General features: G+C 44.0%; 1 protein-coding gene across 1 annotated transcript in view; it reads left to right on the top strand.

The window, feature by feature from the left end:
* The window catches only part of LOC133664530 (zinc finger and SCAN domain-containing protein 2-like), a 127,153-nt gene that overhangs the window by 66,787 nt on the left and 42,480 nt on the right, over positions 1 to 17,886 (top strand). The window lies entirely within an intron of this gene.

Raw genomic sequence — 17,886 nt, 5'->3', positions numbered from 1 at the left:
AATGTCCGGACAAGGAAGTGTTGCGTTTGACCAGATGTTCCTCCAAGTGGGATGTAAAGCGCTGGTCAGTCCCAAGTTCCTTAGACAAAATATAAACTGACTCAAAGGTACCACCCAGCACAGAATAGTTATTTTGTAACTTTATTGTCAAATATTTGAGAATAGAGACCAGCCTCGAACAACACATACGAATGCGCAGCCCAAGTTGATCTGGCATTCCACAGGAAAAAGCAACTCTTTTCACACAAAGAAAGCCCCCATTCCCCCCCCCCCCCTCCTCTCAACACTGATAAGAAGAGAGACTTGGGGTTTGTGTTCACATTCCTGATGGTTTACGACCCTGCCTAAACAGGCAATCTGAAGACAAAGAGAAACTAGTAAAAGAGACAAATTAAGGAAAAATATGAGCTGATTCACACATGATTATGAATAAAGAAATAGCTCTTAAACATATGCATTATCCACAATCCCCCTTCAGATCTTATCCAAAAGATCTCTCCTACGAGAGCAACACCTCTAAAGCACGCCCCACATTAAAGTAGGTGCTGTAGTTTTTTGGTTTTTTTCTTTGAGCAAGCTAGCAATAAAACAACAGCATATTTACATGGATGATAGATGGAGGGAGTCCACGTCAATGTCGTCATGGTCAGGGAAGGAAATCAACAATTCTCGAAAGTCTCCATTTTGCTTGACCCCCTTCAAAGACATAACGAGCCCAGAAACAGGGTGGGGTTGACCTTCTACAGCTCTAACAATGATGCGGGTGCATAGAGACTTAGCACAAGGGGCGATAAAGCAACCGCAAGAGGCTATAATGGCCAAGAAAACTCCAATGGAGACCAGGACAGACTTAATTAGGTCAGTCCACCTGCCAAATGTGCTTTGGAGCCAATCTTTAAAGGGGTCAGAGACCCCTGAAACTTCAGTAAGTTCCTTAGACAGGGCCTGGAGGCCCTCTAAGGCCCTCTGAACTGAGCCATCTGGTGCAGTGTTGTTAGGAATGAAGGTACAGCATTGGTCACCAAACATTGCACACACGCCTTCTTCCTTGGCTAGGATGCGGTCAAGGGCTATGCGGTTCTGGATGGCCATGAGGGAGGTCGGGGCAAGTTGTTCAGCAAGTCCCTCAACGGCGTCACGAGTCAGGTTGGTCAGTCTCAACAGATTATAAAAAATATAGTTAATGCGTTCTACATTTTTAGTAGCAGTCACAGGGAAAATAGCACCAATGATAGGAAGGTTCTCGAAACCTGCACAGGATTCACACCACAATTTGTGTTGTGAGGGGACCCCTCTTGGTTGTCCAATTGCATCAAAGTAAACACCATCAGGGTTTCTCATCAGATCAAAGGAGCCCTTTACACTCGTCCGAGATAAAACATGGCGGCGTCGGCGAGAAGTTAGAGAGGCCGCTGAGACAGGAGTTACAAGGGGAGTTAATTTGGTACCCACTAGGGTGAGTGGGGTCACCAGTCTAACCATAGCACAAAGCCCTACGGATAACGTTGGGATTCTAATGTACAATCTGTGCTCCCCACAATACCAGAATAAGTCAGCTCGTGCCCAAGGGCCTATCCTTGAGCCATCTATCAGTGTGGTGCACCAGGAAGGGTTAATGTCACCCAATTTGTTGGGGGACGAAGAGGGTCCTTTGAATTGAAAACACGTGTAATTCAGCTTTTGGGCCACAAATGGAAGAAGTCGGGTGGAATTGTCAACAGGAGGGTACACACTAGCCAACAAATCGCACCCTGGTGGCGTGGGTTCAGAGAACAAGGAAATAAGACAGTTTGAGCCATTTATGTCAGTCAACTTAAAAGGGGCGGGGTAAGTGTGGGGAAAAGGACGTCCAGCGGAACAAGCAACACAGTCACCCAGGTTTTGGCATCCACCTGAGCCACAGGTTTACCTGTACCCGCTCCTAAGGTCAAAGTTACCAGGCCTCCGGTGGTGATGTCATTAGCACGCACAGATGGGAGAGCCTTTGAAACACCACCAAGGTGGGGTGGTACTTTAGGTGCTACAGAGGGTGTAGAGGTAGTTAACGCCCTCTCAAGGACATTAATTTTAATAATTCCTTTAGAGTCTGTATCAGTCAGGTCAACCCCCAAAACAACATAAAAGGGACGATGTTGTCTGCATCCGACACCAATGGTTCAGGGTTGAGTCGTAACAAATATAGAGGTTATTACCACGGTAATAGCTATTGTGTCCCCCGTAATTAATCACACTGCACAGGTCAAAAAATAAGTCTTGCTATCCCCTTTGACCCAGTCTATTTAAAGTCCGCTGTTTGTTCTTAGACACTTGTCAGTCACTGTCGTCAGGAAGGAAGAACTGAGACACAAAGACAGTAGAACACGCCCAAGCACCAGTCCGTCAGGGAACACTACCGGGTGTAACATCCTGCCTTTCGTCTATCAAAATCAGAGTAATTCAGGTAACGAAACGGGGATAAACATCAAACTTTTCACTTAATATAACGACACAGATAGTTATGCTGAAAACAAGCAAGAGAAATTGGATAACTTCGAGTATAAAGGCTGGTCTCAAATAAGGATATACAATATAGAAGTTAAAAAGAGTAATATAGGTAGAAAATCTCTCTCTCAGCGTCGTCTTCTGGGCTGTAGGATTATGTGTGTGTAATTAAAGCCTCGCTCTTCTATGACCTAGAGGGGGAGAGGTTACTAGCACAATCACCCCTTATGTGTGTTACTTCGTTAACACACACACTAAAAATGAGTCGTTTTCTGCTCCCGTTCTTCTTCAGATGCCTCAGGCTCAAAAGGCGCTGCTGGGGGGTCGAGTGGGGCAGATGTAGTGGCGATGTCAGCAATGACATCCGCTGGTAATCTGTCAGGTTCTTCAGCAGGAGTGTAGAGGGAGAGGTGGTACCAGGTGTCCCCTTTTCCAGCTAGTCGAAGGGCGTGAGACGTCCGTTCCACGACCTTGAAGGGACCAGTCCACCTGGGCTCCGTCCACTTGCGTTTGATGACCTAGATCTTGACCCTCTCAGCGGCCGGAAGGGAATCTGGAGTGGCGGGCTGTCATCCTCGTATCTGTACAGAAGAACTGGCACACAAATTCTGCAATTTTTTTGTGTAAAATACCATTTTGGTTTTACGCTGAGTCCTCCTTCCATGGGGGGCTGCTGGTCCTGTGAATGGCTGACCTGTATGCAGCTCATAGGGTGAAAAACTCAAAGGGCGGTAAAACAGTTTTATTCACGGACCTTCGAATGATCATTAACGCTAATTGCAACATGTCAATCCAATTAAATTTGGTCTGTGCACAGATTTTAGCCAATTAGTTTTTAATGTTCTGGTCCATCCTTTCAACCTTACCTTAGGACTCAGGATGGTACCCCAAACCTGTGTTCTAGTCCGAAAGCCTTTTCGACCATGGCTAAGTGAGTTTTTTTTTTTTGTTTTTTTTTTTTTAAATGGTTGCCGTTGTCTGACCTAATCTTTTTGGGGAAAACATGTCGGGGTACTAGGTCATTCACAAGTCATTTAATTACTGATGTTGCATCCTCTTTTGAGGCTGTTGTTGCTTCCGGCCAACCACTGTAATTGTCAACACAAGTCAGTACGTACCTTTTCCCTTGTACCGTATTGATCATATCAGTGAAATCAAAGACTATACATGGTTCACCCTCACCTCCTCCCTATTCTAAATTTGATCTACTAAAGTACTATCGATGTGTAAAATCGTTATTTTCAAATTAAAATTAGTTATAACTTCTTACCCACGGGAAAAACGTTAAAACTATGGAATGTGTCAGAGTCGGATGATTGTCGATTTTGTTCCAAGGAGTCTGTATCTACCCTCACTCACCCCCTTCTGTTTCTGAAAAAAGGACTGTGTTAGTAATACTATCACTTTCAGAAACATCTAAGAAAAAGGTCAACTAATAGCCAAGTAGCAGAGGACAAGTCATGTTTGAGGTCAATGATAGTCTCTTTAGCCTCTGTGGTCCACTGGGGGGTGTTGTTAGGGTAGGGGACCCCTTAGCAATATCACAAATAACTCAAACTCCACTAAATATGCTTATATTTTATATTGTCACAAATACTAGAAAAATACTACCCGTATGGCGGATGCTTTATCAATAGTATTTTGAAATTTTACCACACCTGGTGGCCCCAATAATTGATTAAGTCAAGCTCATGTTGTAGAAAGTCGAATGATGCGGACACGTTTGTTACTGAATACTTTCTATCAGATTTCTGCCATGGCAACTTCGTGTATGTAATGAGCAACTATAATTATTTGATATGCTTAAATGTGTAATGTTTGGCAGCTACGCCGTGTCTTATCATTGCACCTAAGTTCTTTGGTTTTGTAGGCGAGACAGAGAGCAAGGGAACAATGTGGGACACAATTGTGTCCATCTTATACCATGCTAGTTGTTTCAAAGATAGGTCAACATGAGCAACCACACCTTGAGTTCCAACATATATAAATATACAAAGGAGTCAAAGGTCTCCTGGTATGAGTGTCTAACTGGTGATCATAACATATGGCGAGTCGGGTGGCAGAACACACGGAAGCATCTCAGCCAGTCAGGGTTTTCACTGTTAGAGCAGTTGTATGTCAGCCATTCCTGTTGTTTCAGGCTGTGGTAGGAGCCTTGGTAGTGGTGTCGCAGCTTGGTGGTTGAGCCGTCAGGTAACACCAGGAATGTTCCTTCTGTGCGATTTGAATGTCAGGGTACAGTCTGTAAAGGAGGTACAGCAATCTGAACCGGAAGTGGTTTGGTGACAGGTAACCTTGTGACCCCAGCGAAGCCTTCGACCTTTAAAGAGGAAGCACACAGTTTCTTTGGTACCTCTGCATTCAGAATCGAATGGGTGGCGCCAGTGTCAATCACGAACTGATAACATTATCGTTGACACTCATGTCCAGCAGGGGGCCAGTCTGTATCTCCTGCTGGGGCTCCTGCAGTGGGCGTCCTTTGCCACGCTTTTGTGTTCGTTTGTTGGCACTACGGAACATTTCCTGTTCGGAAATGTTCGGACAGTCACGACTCCAGTGACCAGACTGGTCACAGCCGAAACAGTTTCCACCCCGGACTGGCTTTGAAGCACCGTGTTATCCACCACCCGAGTCCAACCGTCTGGTCGCACGTCTGTTGAGGATTCTTTCCTCCACCTGTTGGAACTCAGAAGCAAGGTCACCCAGTGCTGAATATCCCTAGCTGATTTTTACTAATTAGTTCTTTTGACCTTTTATCTTCAGCGATCTGTAAATTAAGGAGTTGCTTCCTTGCTGCTCTGTCATTAGCCTTATCATCCTCATCTTGAGGAAAGAGACTGCGCATAGCAGTAGCTATGTTTGTAACGTATGGTGTTATCGGTGAGGTCGAAGATTCAGCCATTAATCCTGCTTGTTGTTCTGTATTTGTGCCATCTTGCGTGGAAACACAACGATACAAAATGCCTCTAAAGTCTCCTACTGAGAGAGTGTACCCTGCTGTTAGTTTGTCTAACGTGTTAAGCCAAAGACTCCCACCTTCAGACACAGGTGGAAGTTTGTCAACAATGGCTTGCATGTCTGCCACAGCAAAAGGCTTATATTGGAATCTGCCGCTATTATCAGGAAAAAAGTGGATATGCGTGTCCCTCCAGCTTTTTTGAGCGTGTGTTGTATGCATGTGGTTCATGTGGGTGTTGGTCAATGTAGCCTTCCATTGAGCCATTAACAGTTACAGGAGACCACAAAGTCTGGCTCTGTTGTGTGTTGTTCAAGAATGTCTGATGTGCACGTGAGAGGCTGTCATCTACTGGGGGAGGGCATTTGTTTATGGCAACAAAATGGTCTGGCATGTAAAGTGAGGAGTTTTGCGTTGACTCATGCATTATCTGCTGTCTAGTAAGATTAGGCATATTCGGGAGGTTTTCCGCTGGGTGGCTGTTATTTTGGGGCTTAGGCACCAGAGGTGAATTACACTCAGGAGACAGCGTTAGTTTTGGAGGAGGGTTCAATCTTAGAGAGGCTGTGTGAGCAGGGCCGTCACTCGTCACAGGAGTAGGGGGCGGTGGCCTAGTCAAAGTCTGGGCGGGTCGTTTGAATTGTCTTACGCATGCGCGGCAGGCAAAAGACCAGTCAATCCATTTTTTCATGTTTATCTCAATTGTTTTCATTTCTTTAGCAGCTTTTCTTTTTTCCATGTAACTCCCGCTTACTCGAATTCCCTCTAGCTTCCTTTTCTCGTTCGTCAAACGCTTATATTCTCGAGCACATAAGTTCTGTAAGCCTTCTTTTAACCCGTTAGGTTCCTCGCCCTGTGCTCGAGTCATCTCCTTAACTACTTTACTTCGTTCCTTTTTGTCTCTCCCCGCGGACTCCATTGTTACCAAAAGCACATTCAATTGATCATTAAACGATAACCATTCATCACATTTTCCCCAGCCGTCATCACATTCTTGTCTGTCACACTCCTTGGCCATTGTGTCTATTTTTCCTTAATTTTAGCGCACACTAAAGTGTCGCCGGGACCTCACAACCAGGGAATCTTTATTGTATTTATTACAAATGGCCTCCAGCCGTGGAATTTATCATATGGTACAGAAGGGCCTCCTCCCGTACGATTCTTAATTTTAACGCACACGTTAATGCCGTAGGGAACTCGCAACCAGGGAGTATTTACTGTATTTTACAAATGGCCTCCAACCCACCCTTAATTTGTGTGCACATAAAGATGTCACATGGATCTTACAACCAGGGAGTATTTACTGTACCATACGATGGGCATCCAACCCGTTACTCTTTTAGGCGGCGGCCAACTACCCAGGGTGAGCCACACCCAACTATTAGTTCACTCGTCAATGAAACTGCCCGTCACGGTAATCGAGACACAATGACGTGAGTTGACCACTTATTTACAATTTTAATGCAATGGCAGGCTCGGCAAAAATGCAATTAATCTATCAAAATCACCATTCTGTGTCTGGGGTACAAAGCAGTGTTTAACTTACAGACTTCTGGGCAGACTCCTAATGCAGATTTTATCTAAAAAGAAAGGTTCTGCTTACCTTGAATTATGTTTTGGCCATGTGAGTCTGTCCAGAAGATTGCAAGAGAAGGTCCAATTGTCAGCCTGTCATCTCGGACGAAGCCCCCAAATTGTTGCGTTTGACCAGATGTTCCTCCAAGTGGGATGTAAAGCGCTGGTCAGTCCCAAGTTCCTTAGACAACATATAAACTGACTCAAAGGTACCACCCAGCACAGAATAGTTATTTTGTAACTTTATTGTCAAATATTTGAGAATAGAGACCAGCCTCGAACAACACATACGAATGCGCAGCCCAAGTTGATCTGGCATTCCACAGGAAAAAGCAACTCTTTTCACACAAAGAAAGCCCCCATCTCCCCCCCCCCCCCCCCTCCCCCCCTCCTCTCAACACTGATAAGAAGAGAGACTTGGGGGTTGTGTTCACATTCCTGATGGTTTACGACCCTGCCTAAACAGGCAATCTGAAGACAAAGAGAAACTAGTAAAAGAGACAAATTTTACTAGTTTCTCTTTGTCTTCAGATTGCCTGTTTAGGCAGGGTCGTAAACATCAGGAATGTGAACACAACCCCCAAGTCTACTCTTCTTATCAGTGTTGAGAGGAGGGGGAGGAGGGGGGGGAGGAGGGGAGAATGCTCGGGGACAGAAGTGAAGCAGCCACAGGAAAACACCAACAAAACCGGAAGAGCCACCAAAATAAAAGCACAGGACAGGAACTTAAACACTAACACAACGCAAACATAAGGCACGGCCTGGTGTAACCAGATGTGACAAATGGACTCTCAGAAATGAGCTGAGCCAAGATTGACACCCTGGATAATGACGGATAAACAATCTAGTGTCATGTCAGCACACTGTGACTGGAAGGCAGGATTGTTGTTTTTTATGTGGAGGCTACAGTCCGCATGAGAGAAGTGAGTACTACTTCTATCAATACAACTACTCTTACTTCATTTAGATGTATTTTTTACTTACAAAATATATTTATTTGACATCCAGCATCAGACATTCTTATCCATTACATCATGTTTGCATACATCATACATCCATTGTCTGCCCTAAAGGTCAAAATATTATTTTTGTTTATATCCCAACGATGACACCCCTCGCCCCCACAAAAAGAGAAAAACAGCCCAAAAAAACTAAACAAACTAAAGTAATAATAATATTATCAAATAAATAAATAAAAAACAATAATGATATTAATAAAAAATTTGAAGACTCGAAGACTTCTATGGAAATGCAAAAACCGAGACTCCGATTTCCCTCGCCCAAACGCGGGTCACTGGGGCCCCCCTCTGGAGCCAGGCCCGGAGTTGGGGCATGATGGCGAGCACCTGGTGGCCGGGCCTGTCCCCATGGGGCCCGGCCGGGCACAGCCCAAAGAGGCAACGTGGGTCCCCCCTCCAATGGGCTCACCACCCATAGCAGGGGCCATAGAGGTCGGGTGTGTTGTGAGCGGGGCGGCAGCCGAAGGCAGGGCACTTGGCGGTCCGATCCTCGGCTACATAAGCTAGCTCTTGGGAAGTGGAATGTCACCTCGCTGGGGGGGAAGGAGCCTGAGCTCATGCCCGAGGTGGAGAAGTTCCGGCTGGATATAGTCGTACTCACTTCGACACACAGCAAGGGCTCTGGAAAAAGTTCTCTCGAGAGGGGCTGGACTCTCTTCCACACTGGCGTTGCACGCAGTGAGAGGCAACGGGCTGGGGTAGCAATTCTTGTTGCCCCCCCGGCTCAAAGCCTGCACGTTGGAGTTCAACCCAGTGGACGAGAGGGTAGCTCACCGCCGCCTTCGGGTGGGGGGACGGGTCCTGACTGTTTTGATTGATTGATTGATTGATTGATTGAGACTTTTATTAGTAGGTTGCACAGTGAAGTACATATTCCGTACAATTGACCACTAAATGGTAACACCCGAATACGTTTTTCAACTTGTTTAAGTCGGGGTCTACTTAAATTAATTCATGATACAGATATATACTATCAGATATATACTATCATCATGATACAGTCATCACACAAGATAATCATCAGGGCTTTCAGCAGAAAGCTGCATTGGCTTTCAACAGAAAGCCAATGCAGGATCCACTTCCTAAGGCAGGGGGAACCTGCGACACATTCCAGCAAGAGACCACCTGCCAAGCTATTAACACCAAGGGCGGCGTGGAATATGGAAGTGGACCTGGGTAGGCAGCTCCAGTTCCCACAGGAGATATGCAGCACCACCTTAAGACCAGATGTGGTGCTGTGGTCTGCAGCTCTGAAGTCAGTAGTACTGATTGAGCTGACAGTGCCATGGGAGGAGGGACTGGAAGCTGCCTACGAGAGAAAGAAGGCAAAGTATGCAGACCTGGTCGCGGAGTGCAGAGAAAGTGGATGGAGGGTGAGACTGTATCCGGTGGAGGTGGGAGCCAGAGGCTTTGTGGGCAGAACAACACCTCGCCTGCTCAAGGACCTGGGACTATGTGGAGCCACCCTGAGCAGATCCACCAAGGAGCTTTCAGAAGTAGCAGAGAAATCTAGCCACTGGCTGTGGATTAAACGACGCAACAAGGCTTGGGGAGCAACATCCAAGTAGGTTTTGCTGCAGGGGGTGTCAGGGAGACGTCCCTGTTCACTGCCCCGCCACCGGGAGATGTTCTGGGCTAAGGGGCGAAACATCAATGAGAGGTGGTCCCCAGCTGAAGACCCTGCAGCAAAACCTTTTCTGGTATGCGGTCAGGTTTAGGCCTGCCTCAGGGAAGAGGACGTCCCTGCCATGCACAGTCCACCACAGGCACCGGTGGAGGTGCGACAGGCCTAAGGCCCAGCGGCAAGACCACCTTGCTGTAATTGAAAAGGGTATATACATTGAATTATTTACATTATTTACAATCCGGGGTGTGGGATGTTGAAGGGGGTGGGGGGTGGGGGGGGGGTTAGGTTTGGTTGTTATCATCACTTCAGTCATCAACAATTGAGAACAGAGAAATGGACATTGAAACAATGTAGGTCTGACTTGGCAAGATATGTACAGCAAGTAGTGGACGAAGAGAGAGAGAAAGATCAGAAGGCACAATCCTGCCCACCCGCTCCACCTGACAATTAAGGGACAGCGGAGCTCATACTCCAACATGCTCCTTAGACTTCCTTACCGCACTGTGCGATTCAAGAACTCCTTCATTCCACACTCCATCCAGCTGTATAACCACTCGCCATACAGCAATAGATGGCATTTGCCTATTACCTGACACCTGACATGTTAGCTACTTCTCTTTGTTTTTAATGTCTATTTTCTATTTCCTGCTGGATCTACTCTCTATTTTATGCTGCAGCTGTCACATGTACTGTATATACTGTAATATTGTACATGGTCTTTGGTATATATTGTATACACACTACCGTTCAAAAGTTTGGGGTCACCCAAACAATTTTGTGGAATAGCCTTCATTTCTAAGAACAAGAATAGACTGTCGAGTTTCAGATGAAAGTTCTCTTTTTCTGGCCATTTTGAGCGTTTAATTGACCCCACAAATGTGATGCTCCAGAAACTCAATCTGCTCAAAGGAAGGTCAGTTTTGTAGCTTCTGTAACGAGCTAAACGGTTTTCAGATGTGTGAACATGATTGCACAAGAGTTTTCTAATCATCAATTAGCCTTCTGAGCCAATGAGCAAACACATTGTACCATTAGAACACTGGAGTGATAATTGCTGGAAATGGGCCTCTATACACCTATGTAGATATTGCACCAAAAACTAGACATTTGCAGCTAGAATAGTCATTTACCACATTAGCAATGTATAGAGTATATTTCTTTAAAGTTAAGATTAGTTTAAAGTTATCTTCCTTGAAAAGTACACTGCTTTTCCTTCAAAAATAAGGACATTTCAATGTGACCCCAAACTTTTGAATGGTAGTGTATGTTATAGACATAATATAATATATCTGTAGATATATTATTCTGTACACATATTATGTACATATTCGTATATATGTTAGATTTTTTATCGCTATATTAGTCTATTTATACCGGCATTGTCCTTTCCATCCTTACACTTTCCATCATTGTAACTGAGCTACTGTGTTGAACAATTTCCCTTGTGGATCATTAAAGTTTGTCTAAGTCTAATAAGAAAAAGTATCTACATTTGATTATTAACAATCCGGGTAGGGTGTTAGTTTAGGGTTGAGGTTGCCTGGAGGTGTACTTGTATTGCGGTTTTGAAGGAGGATAGAGATGCCCTTTCTTTTACACCAGTTGGGAGTGCATTCCACATTGATGTGGCATAGAAAGAGAATGAGTTAAGACCTTTGTTAGATCGGAATCTGGGTTTAACGTGGTTAGTGGAGCTCCCCCTGGTGTTGTGGTTATGGAGTGTGTTAGTGTCCAAGGCATGGGTAACTTACACATCTGTGAAGGCACCATTAATGCTGAAAGGTACATACAGGTTTTGGAGCAACATATGTTGCCATCCAAGCAACGTTATCATGGACGCCCCTGCTTATTTCAGCAAGACAATGCCAAGCCACGTGTTACAACAGCGTGGCTTCATAGTAAAAGAGTGCGGGTACTAGACTGGCCTGCCTGTAGTCCAGACCTGTCTCCCACTGAAAATGTGTGGCGCATTCTGAAGCCTAAAATACCACATGGAGACCTCGGACTGTTGAACAACTTAAGCTGTACATCAAGCAAGAATGGGAAAGAATTCAACCTGAAAAGCTTCAAAATCTGGTCTCCTCAGTTCCCAAACCTTTACTGAGTGTTGTTAAAAGGAAAGGCCATGTAACACAGTGGTAAAAATGCCCATGTGACAACTTTTTTGCAATGTGTTGCTGCCATTACATATAAGTTCATGATTATTTGCAAAAAAAAAAAAAAAGTTTCTCAGTTCGAACATGAAATATCTTGTCTTTGCAGTCCGTTCAATTGAATGTAAGTTGAAAAGGATTTGCATATCATTGTATTCTGTTTTTACTATATTTTTATATTTTATTATATTGTTCATCTGTATAATAAAAACAATTATTACTGATGTGGAAGAAAGCATTTGTATCTGGATCTATGTCATTTTCTAAATCTTGTTTTTTGTGATCTTTCTTGCAGAAGTTTTTCAGTTCCATATTTTTTTGTTCAACAATGTTTAGTTATTCTCCGGTGTGGACGACTCAAATGTGGCATTTTTCCTGAAATCGTCAATGCTTTCTTTTTATTTTGTTATTGTCAATAAGTCTGTGTGTGTGTGTGTGTGTGTGTGTGTGTGTGTGTGTGTGTGTGTGTGTGTGTGTGTGTGTGTGTGTGTGTGTGTGTGTGTGTGTGTGTGTGTGTGTGTGTGTGTGTGTGTGTGCTCGTGATGCTGTCAAGACTCATACGGAGCATAATGGAACACCTGTTGCCTGAGTCTCAATGTGGCTTCAGGAAAAATCGCAGCACTGTGGATATGATCTTCACAACACGCCAGCTACAAGAGAAGTGTCGGGAACAACATCAAGATCTATACATGGCGTTTGTGGACCTATCAAAGGCTTTTGATACGGTCAACAGAGACTTGCTCTGGGCGGTCCTTCTCAGGGTTGGTTGCCCGCGGAAGTTTGTAAACATCCTGCAAAGTTTCCACGAGGGGATGATGGCTCAGGTGACAACAGGAGGACATGAGTCTAGGCCTTTCAAGGTATCCACAGGTGTCAGACAGGGCTGTGTGCTTGCACCTGTACTATTCAACATCTTCCTCATGAGTGTCACCTGGCTACTGCACAAAGAAGTTGAGGGAAGCAGTGGTGTGCTGGTGGATTACAGGTTGGATGGAAGCTTATTTAACATCAGAAGGCTGCAGGCGGCTACCAAGGTCAAAACTGTGAACATCGTGGAATTACAGTATGCTGATGATTGTGCCTTCGTGGCACATACATCAGAGGCTTTGCAGGCGACGTTAACAGCTGCTGTGAAGGCCTATAGTAGACTGGGTCTCACTGTGAACACTGTAAAGACGGAAGTACTGTGCCAGTGGAACTCCCCTCCGCCAACTCGACCACCATCACCTGTCTTTAACATCGATGACAAGCCCCTAGCAATAGTCCCAGACTTCAAATATCTTGGGAGCATCCTCTCCGAAAACTGCAGCATGGACAATGATGTTCAAAATCGAATCAGGTCTGCCTCAGCCTCCTTTGGTAGACTGCGTAAGAGGGTGTATGTGAACAAAGACCTCAGCATACGTACCAAGGTGGCAGTCTACCAAGCCATCTGTGTCTCCACACTATTATATGGCTGTGAAGCTTGGACCCTGTATCGCCGCCACATCCAACAGCTGGAGAACTTTCACATCAAGTGTCTCCAGCGGATCCTTGGGCTGACATGGCGTGATCGTGTACCACACACGGAAGTCCTGAGTAAAACTGGTACCAAGAGCATGGAGGCCACTTTTCTCCAGTACCAACTGCGATGGGCCGGCCACACCATCAGAATGTCAGTTGATAGACTTCCGCGACAACTGCTGTATGGTCAACTTCATCATGGCCAGAGATCTGCAGGTGGCCAAAAGCGGAGATATAAGGACCAACTGAAAATAACTCTCAAGAGGTGTGGAATACAGCACACACAGCTGGAAAGCTCTGCCTCAGATCGTCCTCTCTGGAGGCAACTCTGCCATGCAGGCCTTCAACATTTTGAAGAGGAGAGAAGCGCAGCGAGGGAAGGGAAACGCCAGAGGAGGAAGATGGGCCCTGCAGCCAAGACCACAACAAACACTAACTTCATATGCCCCCATTGCAATAGACCATGTGGCTCTCGTATTGGACTTTTTAGTCACCTCAAAACTCACCAATAGAAGAAGTGGAAGTCATCATCGGATACGATGGACTACCATAAGCAAGTGTGTGTGTGTGTTTTTCCTTCTCTTCTCCTTTTTTTGGCAAAACTAAGGAGAGAAAGTTGAAAAGAAATCTATTTCAAGGTACAGTATTTTCCGGACTATAGGGCGCACTGGATTATAAGGCGCACTGCCGATGAGCGGGTCTAGTCAGGTTTTTTTCATACAAAAGGCGCACCAAATTATAAGGCGCATTAAAGGGGTCATATTATTATGTTTTTTCTAAATCGCTTCAGGAAGCGCCGTTTTGTGGGCGGTCTTATTTACGTGGCTCACCTTCGACAGCATCTTCTCCCCGCCATCTTTGTTGTAGCGGTGTAGCGTGCAAGGACGGGTGTGGAAGAAGTGTCAAAAGATGGCGCTAACTGTTTTAACGACATTCAGACTTTAATTAAATCAATTGCAATCGTGTGCGCAATATATATTATTGGTTAATTATATATATTTTTTGTTTTACTTTTGTAGCTGTATGTAGAAACGGCACTGCTGGAGTGCATACTTGCCAACCTTGAGACTTCCGATACCGGGAGGTGGGGGGTGGGGATCGGGGGTGGGTGTGGGTGTGGTCGGGGGTAGGGCGGGGGCGTCGTTGAGGGCGTGGTTAAGAGGGGAATATATTTAAGCTAGAATTCACCAACTCAAGTATTTCATATATATATATATATATATATATATATATATATATATATATATATATATATATATATATATATATATATATATATATATATATATATATATATATATATATATATATATATATAAAATACTTGACTTTCAGTGAATTCTAGCTATATATATATATATATATATATATATATATATATATATATATATATATATATATATATATATATATTTAGATATTTTATTATACATATAAATAAAATAAATACTTGAATTTCAGTGTTCTGGAGGCTATCCAGTAGATGGCAGTATCGTCCTGTTTAAGAGTGTCACAACATTGCTGTTTACGGCAGACGAACTGCTTTACGGTAGACTAAACGTGACTGCTGTTGTTGTGTGTTGTTACCGCGCTGGGAGGACGTTAATGAAACTGCCTAACAATAAACCCACATAAGAAACCAAGAACTCACCCTCAATCATTCTACAGTTATAACGTGATTGGGCAGGCACGCTGTTTATATTGTGGGAAAGCGGACGTGAAAACAGACTGTCGCCGCTGTCCCCACTCAGGTCTGCATTGCGCTGGAGGGGGCGTGGCCTCCAGCTCCGGCTGAATACCGGGAGTTTGTCGGGAGAAAATTTCTGCCGGGAGGTTACCGGAAGAGGCGCTGAATACCGGGAGTCTCCCGGTAAAACCGGGAGGGTTAGCAAGTATGCTGGAGTGGCAGCTGGTTGCATCAGCTCTGTTCTTTTAATGTCTTTAAAGGCCTACTGAAACCCACTAGTACCAACCACGCAGTCGGATAGTTTATATATCAATGATGAAGTCTTAACATTGCAACACATGCCAATACGGCCGGGTTAACTTATAAAGTGCAAGTTTAAAATTCCCGCCACACTTCCGGTTGAAAAACTCCTTTGGATATGATTTATGTGCGTGACGTCACAAAACCAACGGAAGTGGTTGGACCCCATCGGACCCGATAGAAAAGCCTCTTGTTTTCTTTGACAAAATTCCACAGTATTCTGGACATCTGTTTTGGTGAATCTTTTGCAATTTGTTTAATGAACAATGGAGGCTGCAAAGAAGAACGTTGTAGGTGGGATCGATCGGTGTATTAGCGGCTAAGTACAATACTTACAGCAACACTACAAGGACTACTTACCCTGATAGAAGACGCCTAGCCGATGCTTGCCGCCAAACCCACGGATGAAGTCCTTCGTCGCGCCGTTGATCGCTGGAACGCAGGTGAGCACGGCTGTTGATGGGAAGATGAGGGCTGGCTGGCGTAGGTGGAGCGCTAATGTTTTATCATAGTTCGGTGAGGTCCGGTTGCTAAGTTGCTAAATTAGCCTTAGCGTCGTTAGCAACAGCATAGTTAAGCCTTACCAGGCTGAGAATTTTTAACCGTGTAGTTACATGTACATGGTTTAATAGCATTGTTGGTCTTCTGTCTATCCTTCCAGTCAGGGGTTTATTTATTTTGTTTCTATCTTCATTTGAGAACGATGCTATCACGCTAGCTCAGTAGCTAAGTGTGTCACCGATGTATTGTCTTGGAGATAAAAGTCACTTTAAATGTCCATTTCGCGTGCTCGACTCTCATTTTCAAGAGGGTATAGTATCCGAGGTGGTTTAAAATACAAATCCGTGATCCACAATAGAAAAAGGAGAGAGTGTGGAATCCAATGAGCCAGCTTGTACCTAAGTTACGGTCAGAGCGAAAAAAGATACGTCCATCACTGCCTCTCAAGTCCTTCACTGTAACGTACCTCATCTACGAATCTTTCATCCTCGCTCAAATTAATGGGGTAATCGTCACTTTCTCGGTCCGAATCTCTCTCGCTCCATTGTAAACAACGGGGAATTGTGAGGAATACTAGCTCCTGTGACGTCACGCTACTTCCGGTACAGGCAAGGCTTTTTTTTATCAGTGAGCAAAAGTTGCGAACTTTATCGTCGATTTTCTCTACTAAATCCTTTCAGCAAAAATATGGCAATATCGCGAAATGATCAAGTATGACACATAGAATGGATCTGCTATTCCCGTTTAAATAAAAAAAAAATCATTTCAGTAGGCCTTTAATGTCCTTTGTGTTCTTTGATGTTTCCCTCTTACACACATGTTTATGTGTGCTATGTCTATGAGGGTTTTTTTTTCTTCCCTTGGCCTCACTCTGGAGCCCCCCCCCCCCTAGGGGCCCAAACTTAGACGGAATATTTTATTTTTATATTACTCACCTAGTTTCTTGTAAGTAAAACATGTGGGCTTGTCTTACATAGAGATAGTGAATGATTACAAAACTTTAAAAAGTGCAGTTCCCCTTAACATTAGAACATAGAACAAACATATATCATGTAACAAGAACATGGTAAATGGGTTATCCTTGTATAGTGCTTTTCTACCTTCAAGGTACTCAAAGCGCTTTGACACTATTTCCACATTCACCCATTCACACACACATTCAGACACTGATGGCGGGAGCTGCCATGCAAGGCCCTAACCACGACCCATCAGGAGCAAGGGTGAAGTGTCTTGCTCACGGACACGACGGACCTGACGAGGGTGGTAGAAGGTGGGGATTGAACCAGGAACCCTCAGATTGCTGGCACGGCCACTCTGCCAACCGCGCCACGCCATCCCCATCATGAATGTGATGTGATTAAATCATCTTAATACTGCCCTGACGCCATGATTATGTTCAGGATTCCCCTTTTAAAGGGAAAAGTCCTCCCAGGTTATTTTGTCCTATTAACTATCTGTATAAAGTGATGAGACTAGAATTGAAGTTTAACATTTTTTTGTACAAATGGACTGGGATATGTAACTCATGTTTACGGGTAGTTTAAGAGGTTGTTCAAAATAATAGTGCTTACAAAGTACAAAGAAGAAGAATTATGAGAAATACTTTCAACCTTATTGAAAATAAGATATTCTTCATCTCAGTATGTTAATAATGACTGAATTAATTAATTAGATATTACAAAACTGTTGTGTATACAAATTCACAGATGTTATTTTATTATATAAAAAGGTCAGTAAAGGATTCTATATATTTGTAAACGCTCTGAAGTGGGAAAGGGGTAGGATTAAATAAGCTTTGCTTCTTCCTACTCCTTTTCGGACATGATGTAAAGTGAAATGATATGAAATTGTGTGATGTATTATACTGTAAGTGTGTTCATGTTCGAAATAAAATAAATAAAGAAAGAAAAGAAAGTTAAATTCGACAGTTGCAAGACCACGTTGTAAGTACCAGACGGAATGCATCATCCTCACAAAACAACCAAACGTCTTATACACAATATATTGAAAAATAGTGTTAATAATGAAATATAAAGTTAGTAAAGATGTGAGCCCAATCCAGATCCCTTAAAAAATACTGTGTA

The sequence above is a fragment of the Entelurus aequoreus genome, linkage group LG14 (assembly GCF_033978785.1).
Source record: "Entelurus aequoreus isolate RoL-2023_Sb linkage group LG14, RoL_Eaeq_v1.1, whole genome shotgun sequence".
NCBI classification, from domain to species: domain Eukaryota; kingdom Metazoa; phylum Chordata; class Actinopteri; order Syngnathiformes; family Syngnathidae; genus Entelurus; species Entelurus aequoreus.
Note: the sequence above shows the minus strand (reverse complement) of the source record. Positions and strands in the feature narration are given on the sequence as shown.